Raw genomic sequence first — 18136 nt, 5'->3', positions numbered from 1 at the left:
TTGATTTCCTGTTGGCAGCCCTGAGAGAGTTAACTTTTGCTCTGTGTTGGGCTGGAAGCCAGTTTGTATGACTACAAGGACCAGCTTACTGCAGAAAAACAGGTATTGTGATGATTTTATTTAAGTGTTCCTAAGTGGCATTTCATACAAAATATAAATTACCTTGCCCACTGCTTCCCTGACAAATACCTTTTCTAGCTCTTTTATTGAACAGCATAAATATATCACTTGGTATTGTATGTGTTAAGTGTGCCTAGAGATCTTTATTCCAGCAGTATTTCATCTTGCAAAAAGCAGAGTATTGACAAAATATGTAGTCTTTGAGGTAAAATGTGATGGCCAGCTGGGTTGAACCCATCACTTATAGGAGCAGCAGTCCCATAGAAATGTAGGTGTTTCAGAAGGATCATGCTGCCTTGGCTCAGTTTTCAGGAATATCTGACTGCCCATGGTGTTTACTGAGCCTGAGGTTTGCAGTGTGATGGACACCAAGGTTATTTATAGATTGTTTTATGGCAGAGTGTCATGGTGCAACCCCCATGGCCTCTGGCTCACTGCCTTCCCTGGAATGGGGAGAGAATGGGAAGGGTAAAGATAAAGACAATTTAATAAGTAAAGCAAAAGTTGCACATGCAGCAAAGGGAAAGCAGGGAATTCATCTTTCCCCAGGGCAGGCTGGTGGGTGTGCAGCCATCCCCAGGACAGCAGGGCTCTGGCATATGTAGCAGTGACTTGGGCAGGCAAACACCATCCTCTGGACATCCCCATTTCCTCCTTCTTCCCCAGCTCCATGACAGGAACTTGATTCCACATAGTCTGGGAATCCCTCAGGTCAGCTCTGTGTTCTCCCAGCTCCTTGTGCACCCCCAGCCTTGGGGCTGCTGAGGAGCAGAACAGGCCTTGATTCACCCAGCAGTACCAAAACCATCCCTGAATTATAAACACTCTTTCCAGCATGAGTCCAAACCACAGCTCTGTACCAGCTTCTGGAGAATGTTAACTCTACACCAGCCAAAACCAGCACACAGTGACAAAAATGAAACACAATAAATACTGTACTGGTGAGCTATGGCATGTAGACTCATTGGAGTCAAATCTGTAAAAGGATCTCAGCAGGTCACACCATGTCTTTGGAGTCTGGCCTAGTGAGGATTTCCAGCCCCAAGAGCTTTGGAGTTTGGCCTAGTGAGGATTTCCAGCCCCAAGAGCTGCCCCCTGCACCCTCCCTGACAGGGCCGCCTTCCCTCACTTCTCAGCAGCCACACAGTGCCCCTAAATACCTGGAAAGGATTTTCTCACAGACAAACCCAGAACCTGCAATTGAAGCTGTGCTCAGAGGAGTCCCAGGATGCAGGACACTTGAGATCGAAGCACTAGCAGGATCGTGACTCCATCTCCCTTCGGATTTTGCTACTGCTCTGTCACTTGGGATCTCCAAACACAGCTCTGGGATGTGGTTCCTGTGCATGCCCCACCTCTTCTTACACTTGCTGGCCTGGAAAAGCCAGATTTAAAATACAGATTCATTGATCTAAACCACCAGACACCAACCTAAACCACCAGACACCAACCTCAGCAGACTCCTGAATACAGGGAATCACAAAGGGCATGAGGGGATTTTATGTCCTTCATCATCACTTCTGAAGATGAAGCTGAGTTACCTTTTTAGATGAATAACATTATGGGGTGGCACACAGTGTATAACCCATGGTAGCCACCCCCTGAAAATGTCACATTCATGAAGTCAAAGATTATTTTGCCTTTTGTGTTATCTTACACTCGTGCTAAGCACAGGAAGAAGAAGAATGCCTGTTTCGCACATCACTCCCTGTTAGGCTGTGTCTGCTTACATCCCATCAGCTGACATAATGTTACCCAATGCAAGCAGATCAGATGTGACACAAATGTCATGTTGAATCAGATTTTAATGGAGTTGGCAGCTTTTACATCTCGGATGAAAAATACCAAGTTCACCAACCATACCTGTAGGTGCTTAGGATAAAGCAATGCTAGTCACTAACTCCAAGCCACATTTTCATATTCTAACTTATAAAATGGCCATTTTTACTTTCTGTTATGTTTCTATTCCTTCCCAAAAGTCATAAAAAACCATGATGAGGACTAACCAGGACAAAGCATGCCTCAGCAGGGAATTCATCTACTGAAAAATTGATAAAACTTGGAGCCTGTCTCAAAAACCCATCAAAATCAATAACAACCTTTCTATTGATTCAAACAGGAAATGGATCAAGGTGTCCATGCCTCAATAAATATTTTTACTGTACAACTAATTTCCCATGAGAAGAAAATTACAGGGTTTTTCTGTAGGCCAGGGGGAAAAAAGCAGAGCAAATTTTATGTAACAGAGCAGGATTACAAAGGGCAGGCAGCACCTAGGTGATTTATCAAGTGATAATAACATGTCGGATTTTTCAATGTTTTTTCATTTTCTACTCATACAGAAATTTTACACTGAGGAAGGAGTCAGAGAGCCCACTAGGCCCTTGCTCCTCCTTACCCAGCTTCTAGAGCAGAAAACAGCCCCAGGACCTTTGGAGCTCCTGTACCTATGGCTTCTAAACCAGTCTTGCCAGGGCCACATTGTGCAGGAGATGCAGGGAATCCTGGAAGTCCTCTGCAGGGATCCTCCTTAGCCACAGCTGCAGCTCATATCAATTACTTTCAGCATCCTGAGGGCGTTTATCATGCAGTGCCTCAGTGGGATTTTGCCTTTACAGCAGATTATTGTCAGGAGACTGGAAACTCTTGTGCCACACTAATAAGGTAATACTCTGATAACACAGTTGGTTAATAACTTCTATTGCAAACAGGAGACAAGTCAAAACTACAGAATTGCAGCCTGAAGGGAAGAAAAGAGAAAATGTCCAGCGTCATCACTGCCTGCAGCTCTCACACATCACCTGCTCAGCAGCACACTGCCTGCACACTGCAGCAATCATCTGCAGCAGCATGGGGAAGGCATCAGCTGGCACAGGGATTCTGCTCCCCAAAATACACCACCTAGATAGTTTTCTCACATGCTGATTTTCCTTCTCTCACCATATCATTTACCCATCAGAAAAAATTCTGCATGTCTTCCAATGAAAGGAAAAGGACAGATATCCCTGCAGGGACTGGGATGCTGAGCAGTGAGCTGAAAGTGTCTGTCAGGGGTAGCAGGAATTAAAAGGACACTGTCCAGACCATGGATATAAACTTTCATAACCTCCTCCTTGGTTTTGTATCCATCATACATCCATGTGTTAGAAGAGGAATTGTGTTTAGCACCCTTTGCATACCAGATCCTGCTGTGCTCTGCTGCTCCTTTTGCTGTGAATCTTCCCTTTCTACTTGGTAAGAGCAGAGGTTCCTCTCCTGCTTATTTTTTTTTTCCAAAAAGCTCCACTCCTCAGCCCAGTTCCGGGGGAAGAGAGCACACACAGAGACATGCTGGGGGCAGATGTGCCAGCTGAAAATTGTTGAAGTAATGCTCCACCAAGGTTTTCAGTATATTAGACAAGGTACCTGTGCTCTTCTCCAGGCTGCCCACAGTAGCTGCTGTCAAGGCCAGGTGCCACTGAACAGAGACCCCCTTGTATAGGCCAGAACTGCCCACTGAGGGTTTGCCTTTCATATATGGGAACTCTGATAAAGAGCACTTGAACAAATCAGACATTTTCTCTGAAGTGAAAACATTTCCAGCTTACCCTCTTGATCCTTCAGATTGCTATTCATTGCATGCACTAGAGGAATGCCTGCAGATGGACCCAAGCAAACTATTAATTCAGTGATGAATCCTGCAGTTTACCAGTAGTCTAAGACTCAAATTGCAAAACAATTCATCTTCAGCCTCGTTCATAAGTGAGGAACAGGTATCTGGAGGCTGGTAACCTTTTAGAAACACCACGGTGACAGATTCTGCCTGACAGCTCTGATATGAATTTTGCCTGCTGCATAAATATTGATGGCCTTAATGCTCAGCATAGCAGACTTAATCTTCTTAGCAGGTATGTTTCCAGATTTGGAGCTGTGCTGGCTGCAGGGTCCCCTCCTTCCCCAGCACAGCAGCGATGAGCTCAAGGTGCTATTTAGAGTCATTAGCCCTTGAAAGGGAAAGTTAATTGACAAGCTTTCAGGAAGGAATGGTGTGTACTTGACCATCTCAGAGGAATGGCTCTCAGCCAAGTGGATTCAAGATCCTGAAGAGCCTCTGACACATCCGAGAAGGGATGGGGAAGGCACACAAGGGAACAGGGAGAACAAGGACGCTGTGATGGAAATGCTCTTGTCTTGTGGTGGGGGAAACAAGCCAGCCTGGCACTGCCACTTCATTTCCACATTTCCTGCAGGAAGATTTCCCACAGGAAATTTCTGTGATTGAGATGAGAAGGAAGCAAAGATAAACAGGATTTCAATGTGAGTGTTTGTTTTTAGACCTTGATCTTCCAACCAGCTCTCAGAGTCCATGGGGGCTCAGAGCCCATCCACCAGCCAGATGTGTAATTTATAACTCCCTTTCTTCAATGTCAAAGCCAACGACATAAAGGACATACAGTATTGAGAAAGACCTAACTTACTGACACAATGAAATATTAAGGAAGCAAGATAGAAAAAGATTATAAAAAAATATGCATCAGTTTGCTGGGTTCTGTCTTCTGCAAGCCTCCCATTTGTTGATTCCACCTGTATATCTCAGTCTAACTTTAGGTAACTTGGCTGCTTTTATTCTCACTTTATTCTCACTTTTAAAATAAAGAAAGTTTTAACCTAATTGTTTAAATTAATGAGCTGCTCTGCAAATTTTCTATTTTCAACAGAGCCACTCTCAGTCGGCCCTGCCAAAACAAATTCTTTGACCCAATTTCTAAGAATAAATTTCGTCCTGAAAGCTGAAAACAGCCACACCAATCTGTATTGTCCAGCCTGCTGAAACTGGGACTTCAAAATGGAAATATGCAGAGCCCTCAGCAACAGTGATGCAAATTACTGTGGTTTTTATTTTTTTGCAAAGGCTATTCTGAGATTCTGAGGTCAGTACTTACATGGCTTGATGACAAGGGAATTAACTGCACAAAGATCAGGTGATATTAAATTTAAAAAAAACTCACTGGGAAAAAATAGAAACATTCAATATTGTATGAAGCCTAGATGTGCCATTGGTTAAAGAGTAGAAATTATATTTTTTCTTACTTTCACACTGACAAATGGATACAAAGGAAAGAAAAGTAAAGGATTTTGTGCTATTAACCAATATTCTTTAAAAAAATCATAATCAAATCTCCATGATCAAACCTTTAAATAAGTATTCTATAGAATGAAATATCTGGGTATTATAAATTAACTGGCAATTACCTGCAACCATGCAGATCCTTTCCCCTTGCCTCTCCTTGCTCTTTAGGCTGCACACCCATGCCAGGGATTGTATCTCATATCACCTCTTGCCTGCACCATAAATCAGAGGCAGTTTTGCTGCTGAGCTGCTGTGCTTAAATCAAGCCCTGTGTGTATTAATAAATATAAATTGCCTAGCAGCTGAGTGCTGTAATCCTGATGGGGGTCTGAGGAGGCTGCCATCAGTAACCTGGCAGCAATTGTACCCTGGCACCCAGGATTTGTATTTCTGCTCTTGCGCTGGCTACAGCAAGACTTCTGTTTGCTGCAGCTAATGCAGATTGTGCCCCTTTGATCTCTCCTGGTGGTGTTATCAGACACTGATTTCCAGGGGGGTCATGATGGAGGGAGAATGCACAGCCAGGAGTTCTACAAGGGATTAATCTGCAAACTCCTCACTCACTGAGGCCCCGGGGCACAGCAGGCCCTGGCTGCACCAAGGCAGCAGCAGCAGGAGCATCTCAGGGAGGAGCTGCTTGGGGCCACCTCCCCAAATCTCTGTGAGCAGGGTGAGAGGTGGCAGCAGCACCAGCCCAGGCTGCCAAAGAGCAGAAATCTCTGCTCTCCCAGCCCAGCATTTGCTTCAGACACAGCAATAAATGCAGGGCCCAGGTCTGGAAGGATGCAGGAGTAATGAGGAATTTAACACCAGGGCATTTGACCCACAGAGAGGAATGGAAGCAGCACCTCAAATACTTGTTGCAGACTCCGGGTTTTCCTGAGAGCCATTTGCCTCTTTCTGAAGTTGCAAAAACACAAAGCAAATTTTGTTAATGTGAACATCTCATGAGCACAGACAAAGCACCCTCTGCAGCACATCTTCCCACCCACACATGCTGGGATGTGGCAGGATGAGGTGCAGGCAGTGCTCCAGCTACCCTGAGAGCTGCCAAGGAGCCCAGCACAGTTGCCCAAAAATATCACCCAGAATAATTTACAGTGTACTTGTGCTCTGCCTTGTTTCTCAGAGGTGTTTTATTCCTGCTGGAAGCGTACAAATATATTTTGTAAAACTGATGTATCTTAAGACTAGAAATTCTGCCACTCCATCATTTCTGTTTGTTCCAGAGAGAGGACCTGTGTCTGAATCAGGGCAAAGAAGGGATTTTATTCCCTTTGATTCAGAAGCAGAGATCTGTACATTTCAAAGAGAAATATTTAACCATAGTTGAGGTAAAACGGTGCTAGAAGGTCTTGTTTAGATTTAGCATTATTAGAAAAAGTAGTTAAAAGCTCTTTCTTAATAAGGCCAACAAAGTAAGACAAATCTGAAGGAAAAATAGAACTATGATTCTATACAGACAGCAGCAAGGATATATTCATAATTTGAAAGAAAGAGAATACCTAATCTATTTCCAGTCTTTCTTTTAAGGGAGAAAAACGTTTTTGCCTCCAGCTGTAGAGAACAGAACTATTTCCAGTCCATCAAAGAGAGAAACACAGTACAGACCTCACCAGCCATGCCATCAATAGCAGCACCAGTGCCTGATGGAAGACCTCAGCAGCAGTCCTGAGGATCTGCTTTTCCCTCAATCACCATTTCCCAGGCAGGATAAAGCTCTCCTGGGACACGTGGGACTGGCATGATGCTACAACAGAAGGTCCTGCCAAATCAATATTTTGCTTTCCTACAAAGTCTGAGGACACAGTCTGAGCCCTGCCATCTCCATGGCTTCTCCTTTCTCTTTTGGGAAGAGCAGCACTGGTTCACAGCCCTGTGCCATCTCAACCTTGGGAAATACAAATGTGTTTGTGCAGAAGGGGCCTATTAGCTAAACCTCTGCTGCAGGGCACAGCTCAGGTGATCCACTGAATTTTATCTGCATCCCCTCAAAAGCCTCTGGGAAGCCTCAGGAAGCTTAAATAATGTAAGGGCACCAAGCACTAAACCCAGTCCCTTGATGCTATGAGTTCAACCACTTTGCTTTTAGCTTCATCACCAGTGAAGAGGAGGGAAGTGGGGCTGGCAAAGTTTGCCTTGCAGCGGGGTGGGAGCACAGAGAGGCAGGGCAGGGGTGCAGGGGAATACTGCAATGCCTGAACACTCCTCAGCAACACCCCTGTTGTTCTTCTGGCTCCTCAGGAGCCCTGCCAGGTCTGGCAGTGAGGTGAGATTTGTGCAGAACCCTGCAGAGAGCAAGAGATCTGTCAGGGCAAACCCCAGGAGAGAGCCATGAGAGGAGAGGATTTGGGGCACCCAGGGGATCTGGGATGTGGCTTTGCTTCCCTACACTTGCTGGAGTAAAGATACAGTAAACTGTGAGTATCAGTGGAGAAGAAAACCATGGCAACAGAAACTTAGCTCCTGTGTTAATTTATTGCCATCGAGATATTTGCCAAGTGCCAGCTCCCTGGGAAAAATGCATTTTTCATCAGTCCTGCACAGAAATTAGCATCAGAAGAATTAATGCACTTAATAACTGACAAAGAGCACTGAGAAATGTGCATGAGATATGAAGACAACTGTATTTATGTGTCCCTTCAACCTATAGCAAACACCAGCTAACTGGATAAATGTCACTGCAAGTTTGAATCATGACTTGGTGTCATTTTAAATTCAAGTGAAGCAAGGATTTTCTTTATTTAGCTAACACTGGAAGTGACATAATGAATAAAGGGCACAAGCTCCTTGTTTGTGTTGCAAATCTTTCAGCCTTTAACCTAGAAAAAGGTGAAGGCATTTCCAAAACAGGTCAGGCCATAGGCTAATGTGCTGGTTTGTACCCAGAGGAGATGTGCAGCAGACATGGGACCTCTCAGACCCTTGAGGCCATGGGGGCTTAGGCCATCTCCTCCTCCTCCTCATTTTTCCTGTCCCTGGAGGAAAACCAGGAGAGTCTGCAGCCCCTGGCCTTGCTGTGCCAGAGCCCCTGGAGCACATTCAGCCAGAGCTCTGCTGTTCCACAGAGCAGCAGCACAGAAAATCTGTGCCTGCCTCCAGGAAATCCAGGGGTTTGTGTGCTGGGCTGAGTGCCCCAAGCCCACCCCATCACTCTGATCCTTGGCTTGTCTCCCAGGTTATCTCCTGCTACCCCACACTCCCAACAGCACAGCTTCTCCACCAGGCTTTGGTACTTCCCCTCCTTCCCTGTCACAGCCTGCTGATCTGAATGCCGGGCAACAAGCAGCCAGCTTGCCAGAGCATCTCTGGGTTTCCATCAAGAGAGTCCACTTCTTGGCTTTGGCACACAGAAAAAGAACCTTTTTCCCCAGCACTAATTCATTAAATACACAACACACAGGCTACAATTACGATGACTGCAAATAGCATCATTACATTTCTATGAATATTTTTGAAGTAGTATCAATCTCTGCATTGTTTTGTTGCTTTTCTTTTTAATATACTCCACCAACAGACAGGACTGTCTACTGTCAGATATGCAATGCAGCACTAAATCCTGGGCTTGCTTTCAGGACCTACAGAGACTTTAGGAAACTTGAGTGGTGATGGGCTTGTTTTCTATCTGAAGCAACAGCTCATTCACGTGTTTCTAGAAGATGGTTTTTGCAGATCTGCCCCCAGACTTTCCCTTCCAAATGATGAAGCACTGTTTGTTCACACTGAAGGCAGTGTAGCTGCTGTGCATTCTGTCTCTCAGCCTGTAACCTTGTAACAAACTGACCACCGCTTTATTCAGCCTCTCGATTTTAACAGGGAACATTATTTAGTACCACATGCAAATTGGCATCTTAACTGTGAGAAAAATAGAGACTGATTCATTGTTCAGCTGATGGGAGGAATTACCTCCATCACTGTGTGATTCATCTTGATTCATCCCACACCAGGAATCACGAAGGAATAATTTAAAGCCAACTCAGTATATTGTAAGCTCTAAGTGGGAAAGCCTGTGCTTAGCACACATTGCTGACGGACAAAAGCAAACCGTGGGGTTATCCTGTTGCAGAGCAGAAATTCTGCAAATATGGAAGCACAGTTACAGAAATAGATTCTTTTTCCCCCACCCTTGGTTCACTGTGGAAAGGTGACTGTCACAGGACAAGGTGAAAAAAGAAACAAGGTAGAGAAAAGGCATAAAAAATTTATTGTAGGCAAAGCAAGATCTGTGCAGGGAAAGAGTGACAAAAATTGAACTGCTACATGCTCTGATGAGACAAATAGGACAGGATATGGAAGAGCATCCTAAACCAGTGCAAAGCCTGGTGCTTGCCTGCTTGCACATGAGACAAACAGAGGACAGGTGAAAAAAAGGGAAAGCACACAATCTGGAAGAAAATGTGGGGGAAGAGGAGTTAGGAAAGCAGCAACACAAAGCTGATACTCCAGGACTCAGAACACTGAAAGACAGGGATAATGAGAAACACAGCCAGGAAAATAACCCAAAGACCAGAAGGATTCAGGTTCCCTGATGGGGTGGGGTAGTAGGGGTGACCTTGTAGACAAATTGAACAGTATTTACCTGCCACAAAACACTGTTTCTTTCAGGATCCTGCTATGGCCTAGACAAAGGGCTGCATGAGACAAAAAGACAGTGGATATTGTTCCCATGGCACAGCTTTAGCATGTCCAGAAGCAGGATGGTTTGTAACCCTGAGCTGGCACAGAGTAGAAAGCCCTGCTGTAGTGTTAGGGGAACACAGGCAGGGCAGCCCTGCAGAGCAGGACCAGGGTATGGATTTGCTAAGTGAACACTCTGAAACACTGTAATTGCCATCTGGGCTCCATTATTGCAATATGGGGGTTTTAATGGAGAGTTAAGAGCAGTGCTGACCTTTAAATACCCTAAGTATTTTAAAGCTGTACTAGAAGATTTTACACCAATTATTTATTAGCATTATAAGTAAATGAGTTATTATCATTCATGGATTCTGTAACAGTCAATTTGTTTCTCTGCCCAGAGCCTTGAAGTGCCTATTTCACAATTTCTTAGAGATGTAACCATAGGAACTAAGTGGTTGCCAACATAAACCCTCACAATTAATGACAATAAGCTTTCACCCTATTGAGTGATAGTGAAATGTATACAGAGCTGATGAAATGCACCTCAAGGGCCATGGGACCCTGAAGGCAGAGGCACATCCACTGGCAGCCTCAGTGAGTGCATTGGCTCAGCTGTGCCTTTTTGAAACTCTCACACACAGAATCCTGCTGTGAAATGGGAGACCAAGAAGGCAGATTTTCTGCCCTGGAAAGCAGAGATCCCTCTGAGCTGTAGTAGAGAGCAAGGACAGTGCCCTTGACCACTCCCTGAGCATCACAGAGGGATGGGGAATGGCAATGGAGAGGAGCCACAGCTCCCCAGGGACAGCAGGAGAGCTGCAGCACTGGAGGGCTCTGCTCCTGCAGTTTGAGCAGCCCCCAGAGCTCCCTGCACTGCAGCACCCACCTGGCATCAGGGGCTCAGCTGTGGTGCCTCCTGCACTTAAACCTCTTCTGTGGAGATCCTCCCTGTCCCTTGCACTTTGGGATGAACATTTTGCCTCTGTTCCCCTCTGAAGAAGTGGGTTTGTTTTGTTCCCTAAGCATCTCTTGCTGGAGGACAGACAGCTCCACTGCAGATGATCATCCTGATGTGGGTGTGTGATTTCCAAGCAATAACATGGCTTTTCCCAAGAAAGGTTCACAATTACTCCATCTCTGGAGCTGATCATTTTATATGCTGAAATACCAGCCCAAGCACGAATTCTTTGCTCTTGCTTGCCTGTGACCAGGAAGGCACAAGACCTTCTTGCAAGGGAAAATGTTCAGTAACACTTGAAAACAAACTGTTTTCTTGTCAGGGAGGGGAAATTCATCAGGAGTTTGTGACATTTATGGTAACAGGCTCAGAGGACATCTTGAAAGACATCTCCATTTACTGCTTCAAGAGAAATATCCAGATGACTCTTCCCACAGCATGTTATGGCAGAAATTAGAATATGGAAATTAGAGGCATCCTTGCTAATGGTTTGGGGCTTCATGAGGTGGCTCTATCAGAAAGACTTTCCTGATTCTGAGATTCTTCCCAGAGTGATGCTATGGAGGAAGACTGTGAGTGGGCTTCAGCTCCAGAGAGGGAAACAGTTCTTTGCCCAGAAAGTGATGGAGAACACCAGAACAGTCACCTGGGGCCTGAGCAGAAGGGAACAGAGCCCTTTGGCTGCCAGGGGGATGTCTGAGGAGAGGGGAAATGTGAGCAGCACATGGGAGGCTGCAGGCACATCTCCAATCTGCAGCATAGACGGACTGAGGGGCTGCCAGAGCCCCTGGGATCAGCCCTGCAAAGGATCAGAACTCAGTTTGTCACTGAAATCTTCATGAATGAAAAGACTGAAAAGGGGCGGAGCAACAGCTCCTTTTCCCCTTGGGCAGCACCGCTGGAGAAAAGTGCTTCAAGAGGGGTAGCACAGGCAGGGCACAGTTCTGCACACACACATCCAGTTCTGTCTGAGCTCTCTGCACACAAATCCTTGCATTAAGTGGCGCTGTACTGATTTTTGCCTTTATTTCCTTTTATATATTCTCTGTATTCTTTACACAAATATTTGTAGCTCTGTAGCCTATCACTGCGGTCAGAGCTACTTTTCCCGGTACTTTTCCCTGCCCTGTTAGGCAGAAAGACAAAACATATTCCAAAGCCCCTATCCTGGCTCTCCCCAGGACTCAAGACCAAAAAACAGCTCTTAGAGACACATTTTCATCAAGAGGTTCAGTTTCCATCTGAGGGGGGAGATTTAGCAGGGGCTTGAACTGGAGGAGAATTGCACCACCACCTGTGCTCCCAATTGATGATTTTTGTCAATTATGCTAATTTAATAAACTTACAAAACTGTATGCACCCCCATGAGGGGTGGGTTTTGTGGACATTTTCTGTATTTACCCCTGGAGGCCTCCCATAAAGACCAGGCTTTATATTACCCCCTATACTAATATTATCTTGAAAGTGTATGTTGTTTCATTTCTAGGTTTCTTAAGGCATCATAAGAAGCCTCATTTAACTTCTGCAGTGCAATAATCCTACCAATAAAGAAGCCCATTTGAATATTTGATGCCATTAAGGAAACTGTACTGAACCCTTAGACAGGTTTTTGGTTATCTCAGCCATCAGAAACACTCAGAATTCTGTGTTTAAATGTATCTGTCTTCAGCTGGGTACAGATACACAGTTCCTGGCAGATAACACTGTCACACCAGATAATAAGCTCCTGCTGCTAGATAAAGCACTTGGAGGAAGATGCACATTTGAATTTCTATTCCCCTGGCTTTAATGAGATGCCATCAGCTCAAGTTTGGCCCCATATTTAAATGTCATTAAGAGAAGTTCTATGCAATCATAACAATTTTTTAAAAAAATAATTTTAACACAATTTCTACTGGAAGTGGGATTTTCTTACAAATCCCCATTTCTTTGCAGTCTTCATGCAGAATTGTGTTGGCAGATAAGAAATCCCACCCAGTGAGGATGAGACTGAGAGCTGTCACAGGGTGACCCAGGAGGGTCCCCAGGTGTCCCCCCAGGCAGGGATGTGACACCTGGCAGCTGTGTCCCACCCAAAGCTCTGCTGCCACCATGGCACAACACCATGCAGTTTAATTTGACACTGACACACTGGTGTGGCCACAGCCACACAGGCAGAAGAGTTTGGAGACTGAGAGGTTCCATTTCCAGAGGTTTGAGCTCCTCCATGCCCAGCCACCACCCATTGCCCCCAACAGCATCTTCTCCCACAGAGGCAAAAGGCTCAGACCAGTCAGATTTGGTGTTTTTCCCTCTCTTTCTCTGTTTCATATGCTGCTGACTTCCAGTGTGCCACATCCTAATCTTGATGAAAATCTTGGTGACCTCTGAGGGTTTTAAGATCTCAAAAACTCATTTTCTCCTTCATATTCCAGCAGGAATAGCTTGGAAAACAATAATTTGGCCATATATATATATATATATATATATTTATTTCCCATCATATTATATTCCAAACAACTGCCTTGGGGTAGGAGAAAGCACATTAAAATGCATGCAAACTGAGTTAACAAATGTCAGCCAGAGGTCCCAAATAGAAAATGTGCTTCTCAGACCCCAGGCTAAAAGTCTGAATAAACAGATGTTCTTTGCTCTGTGCCCTGAAGGTTAAACTTAACCTTTGTTAGACAAACAAGGGACACTGATACTCTTTGTTAAATAAGAAAGGTCGATGGCATGTATAATCAATAATATTAGACCATTTGACATATTTTAGGTTAGGGGTTTTAGCAGAGGAAGAGAAGTTATAATATTTCTAGGAGAGGAGAAGCAAACAGACTGTACACAATAAATCAAAATATTAAAAGAGTTCAGAGGCGCCCACGGAGAGGCAGCAGCTCTCCCCCTGTTTCCACACCTGCTTTATTTGCAGCTTGGGCTCCACCCCAGATGGAGGGATGGTCTCCAAGCCACCCCAAGGAATGGCTCCTCTCTGACACCCTGGTCCTGGCAGGTTTTCAGCTGCACTCACAACAAGACCCAGGTTTTACTCCTTCTTACCAGTGAGTTAGGACTTGAGATCTGGATGTGAGTAATTCCACCAGAGATAAATTTTGTCAGAAGCACTCTTATCCATAACTCCATATCCATGCTCACAAAGAGACTTAAACAAAAAGTCCAGAAAAACCTGTAAGAAAAGCTGTGAAACAATTTCCCGTGATCATAAAAACAGAAGAGAAAGTTAGGGAAAATCCTAGTCACTGTGTTGCTTTTTCCCTGGAAACAGAAAAACTAAATATACAGAAAGACTCTTTGTTTCCTCACGGGTTGGTCAGCAGGGGTTTTACTTTTTCTTGTGCTCTTTTTGGCCTTTGCAGCATGAAATCAAGGCACGTGCTCCTCTCTGCTTTTTTTTGCAATCTCCATTGATTTATATTCCTCTAGGCTGTGCTGCTTTTTCCTGCCTGTGCTTCTATTCTGCTCTAACCTACCCTGTGTGTCTTAATCTGTGGAAATTTTCATGATCTCCTAACTCATGTAGATATCCATCTTTCTAGCTCAGCAAAAATGAACCAGAATATGAATGGTCTGTGTTCCACTCTGTGGTGCTGTGTGTGGCAGGAGCTGCCTCCCACATCTGATTGTTTTAATTTACCCATCTGATTTCTCTTCACATAACCAAGTGAATCCTTTCTCTGCCCAGGCCATGCTTGCTGACCATGGAGATTATTTTTATTGTGGCTCCCATCCCACAGGAGCAAGGACTGCCAGGGTAATGCTCCTTCCTGCTCTGCTGAGTTGCACATCACTAACTAATCCAGAATGACTCTCAAGGACCCCTGTTACTCAACAGAGCACAATCAACAGAATTGCTTCATGCTTTGCCATGTTGTTTCAGGAATAATGGGTTCAGATGAGGCGACAATGCCTTGTAAACTGTCTGCAATGAGATATGTTTTATTAGGAAAGTACAGAACTACAACTGTTGATCATCTAATTAAATTTCAGGCTAAGTTTGCTGCAATTTGATTTACTCATGTTCTCTGAGTGAGTCACAAACATTTTGAAATAAGGGGCTGGTATGACAACTGTGCACAATGATATAGAAAATAAAGGCCTTTTCCATGCCAATTGGAAATAAACCCACATTTATTTAAATAAAGATATGAATTATTTATGCCACTTCTGTAACACAAAGATGCTGATGCAGACACTATCATAACAGAGACTATAAAAGCAGAATCTAAACATGTGTCTTACCTGCCAATAATCCTGCATGACATCTAAAGAAATAGAACCTTGTTTACTGTAGTGGGCTGTTCCTCCCAACACACAGTGGATGTGAGTTTTCCCATATTTCATCTCAAAGACAACTAGAATACCTTATACACTCATGCTAAATACTTTCACTCCAAAGCTGGTCTTTATTATTGTTATTATACAGAGAAAATATCTGTTGATTACATCCAGACGGATATGCCCATTTCCATCATAAGCTTTACAACAGTTTCATTGCCTCTCACTGAAAAGTCAGCATTTTGCAAGATTTGAAGGGAAAAAAAAAAGATAAAAAAGAAGTTGAAAACAATTAAACAACACAAGTTTCATAGCCATTTTCCATGGGAACAAAATCTTCTATAGTCAGGGCAATTATTCCTTTTAAAGTATAGATTCCAATGCTCTGTTGTGAGTTGTATTTAAATAGGGAATGAACTCATCATCTGACCGTTTAACCATCTGTAAATAGCCTAAACACAGGACATTATATCTGGATAAGAAATCTCTGCAAAAATGTTCATTGGTATTTAGCGCAAATTAGAGCAAACTCCATTTTGTAGAGGACACCAGAACTCTTTGTCCCTCACGAATTATCTGCAAGAGTTGATATTTCTGCCAAATGGTGGCATTTTGGCTGCCTTGAGTGAAAGTTGAGGGAGCATGGGTGAGGTAGAGAGTACTTAAATTCTGGCTAAAGTCAGCATCTAGGCCATGGCATATTGAAACCAAAATCCATGGGAAAGGCTGTGAACCTCCCAGCCCTGCTTCAGACCCACTGCTAGGGTTGTACCATCTCAATTATAACTTGCCCAGCAGCCATGAATAAAAGAAATAAAATTATATCCTAGAGATGTAGCACTTGCTGCATTTATAGCATTAATGATGATTTCATCCCATCTTATCCCATCTGTAGCAGGGCATAATTTCAGTAATCCCCTTTTAAAACACAACTAGATTCTCTATTTCAAGGGAGGGAATCAGCCCACTGGTGCCCACACGAAGGCAGAGCTGTGGTTCAGGAGCACAGCAGCCAAACATCATTTCCAGAGGAGCCTTTAATTGACTGCACTTGTGAAAGATGCATCAAAATGTCCCAAAATGAGCACATTGTCACTTTTATAATTTGCTGACAGTTTGCCCCCAGGTAAACCTCCAGCACACTAATAGTTTTTCTTGGCCAGCACAACTAATATAGACTTAATATCTCTCTTTGCTAAATAAGAGGAACATTTACAATAGCTGCTGGGTAGAAAATTAACCAAGTGAACTCTTCAATTTGTCTGTCCCTGTCTGTCTCTCTCATTAATTTTTTATGGAAATCAAAGACTAATTCTGTCTCTCTGCTTGTAATCACATTCAAAACATGCTCATGACTCAGTAATCTGCTTATGAACGTTGCTGTTCTCTGCAGTAACTCTGCAGACACCCACATTTGGGGCGGTCTGAATGTTCACACCGCTTGCAGTTGCCAACACAATTTTCTATTCCTTGCTGTTTTTGTCATTTCAGAATCTCCCTTCCATTTTGAAAGCTATCAGGGTGAACAGGAAACTCATCAAGTCAAAGTCAGAAGTCACAAGAAGCTATTCACCACACTGCAAAACCCTGGTAAGCAATTTCTGATGGCTTTAGTAAAGAAAAAAAAAAAAAAAAAAGAAAAAAATTACTGATGATTTTTTTTTAAAGCAAGCCCAGCTTGAAAGGCCACTTGTGAAATCCCACACTTATTATCCCAATACAAGGGAAGTCTGATCCAAATTTGTTATTTTGGCTTGAGCCAACACTATCTGCTCAGTTCCTCTGCATACAGAACATAATGGGAGTGAGGTTTTATTTCAAATTTCAACTAGTTGCCAAGATGTTAACTTTCCTAGCTGTGTTCAGCATCATAATTACCTGCCTCAACCAGTAATTGGTTGCCTTCATACAGCAGCAGCAATCCAGTTATTATTCCTCATTCTGCCCCAGTCAAAAAGGCCCTGGGGAGGAACAGTGAGCAGGTATTCATGTCACCTTCCCAACAGCTCCTGGAATGAAAAGTGGCCAAGGAGAATTTCCATGGAATGGCAATACCATAATTTATGTGCTCCTGGATGGGGAGAGACAAAAGGCAGTGATGAGGGCAGGAGCAGGAGCAGCTCTGTGGGAGCACGAGGGGCACAGCTGGGCTCATCATTGTTTTCCTCTCAGCTGCATTTTGATGGCTTAGCAACACAGCTAATTTTACCTAAGAGGGAAATGGTGAAGCAAAGTGATAATACTTCTTTATTAAGCAAATGCACTCTTATTTATAGCCAGATTTTGGATCACAAAAATAAAAGAGATGAACACAGAGCTTCCTTACTATTTTTTGTGTGTGTGCATAATTAGTACAAATGTTTTTTCCACATTCAAATCATGTACCAAAATCAACTATCTTCCAGCATATAAATGTTTTTCTGACTGTATAGGCAACACAAATACAATGTCAGGAGAGTTGGTAGCAAAATGGTTTGAACACTTCTACTTAAAGCCCTGTTCTATACACAAAAAACACATGCATGTATTGCAGAGATCTGGTGATGTATTCAAATGTTCTCTCGTGCTTCCTGTCATCAGTCCCCAGAGCATAATATTTTGGAAGAAGCTAATTTGTTATATAATCTAAAGAAAACAATCACAGGCTTCCCAGCTCTCCTCACACAACAAATATAAAACCAAAAAGGATTTCTTTATTCTTAAAGAATGAGCCATGAGTTGCCTAAAAATGAGCTTTCATAAGCACATAAAAATAAACACCACAAATATGAGTGAGAGAGAATTCTAAATGAGACATTATTAGACTTGGGATGGCAAAAGAATAATGAAGTAACGTGTGAAAACTAATTCTCTTTGATTTGACATGTTGATTTTTGTGTGTTTACAGCTAGGCAGGGATTTGCTGAAGAGAGGTGTCCATGAGGACGTGCAAGTGGGTCAGAATGACAAGTTTCTTCAAGCTGAATTGCATCATTTTTTAAAAATTACCTTCTGGAGAAAGTCTAAGGACAAAAACACACCTCTGCTAGCTAAGCAAAACTCTCCTAAAAGTT

Source organism: Zonotrichia leucophrys, chromosome 4A (genome assembly GCF_028769735.1).
Source record: "Zonotrichia leucophrys gambelii isolate GWCS_2022_RI chromosome 4A, RI_Zleu_2.0, whole genome shotgun sequence".
In the NCBI taxonomy this organism is placed as follows: Eukaryota; Metazoa; Chordata; class Aves; order Passeriformes; family Passerellidae; genus Zonotrichia; species Zonotrichia leucophrys.
The sequence above is the reverse complement of the archived record's forward strand: the minus strand, read 5'-3'. Positions refer to the sequence as shown.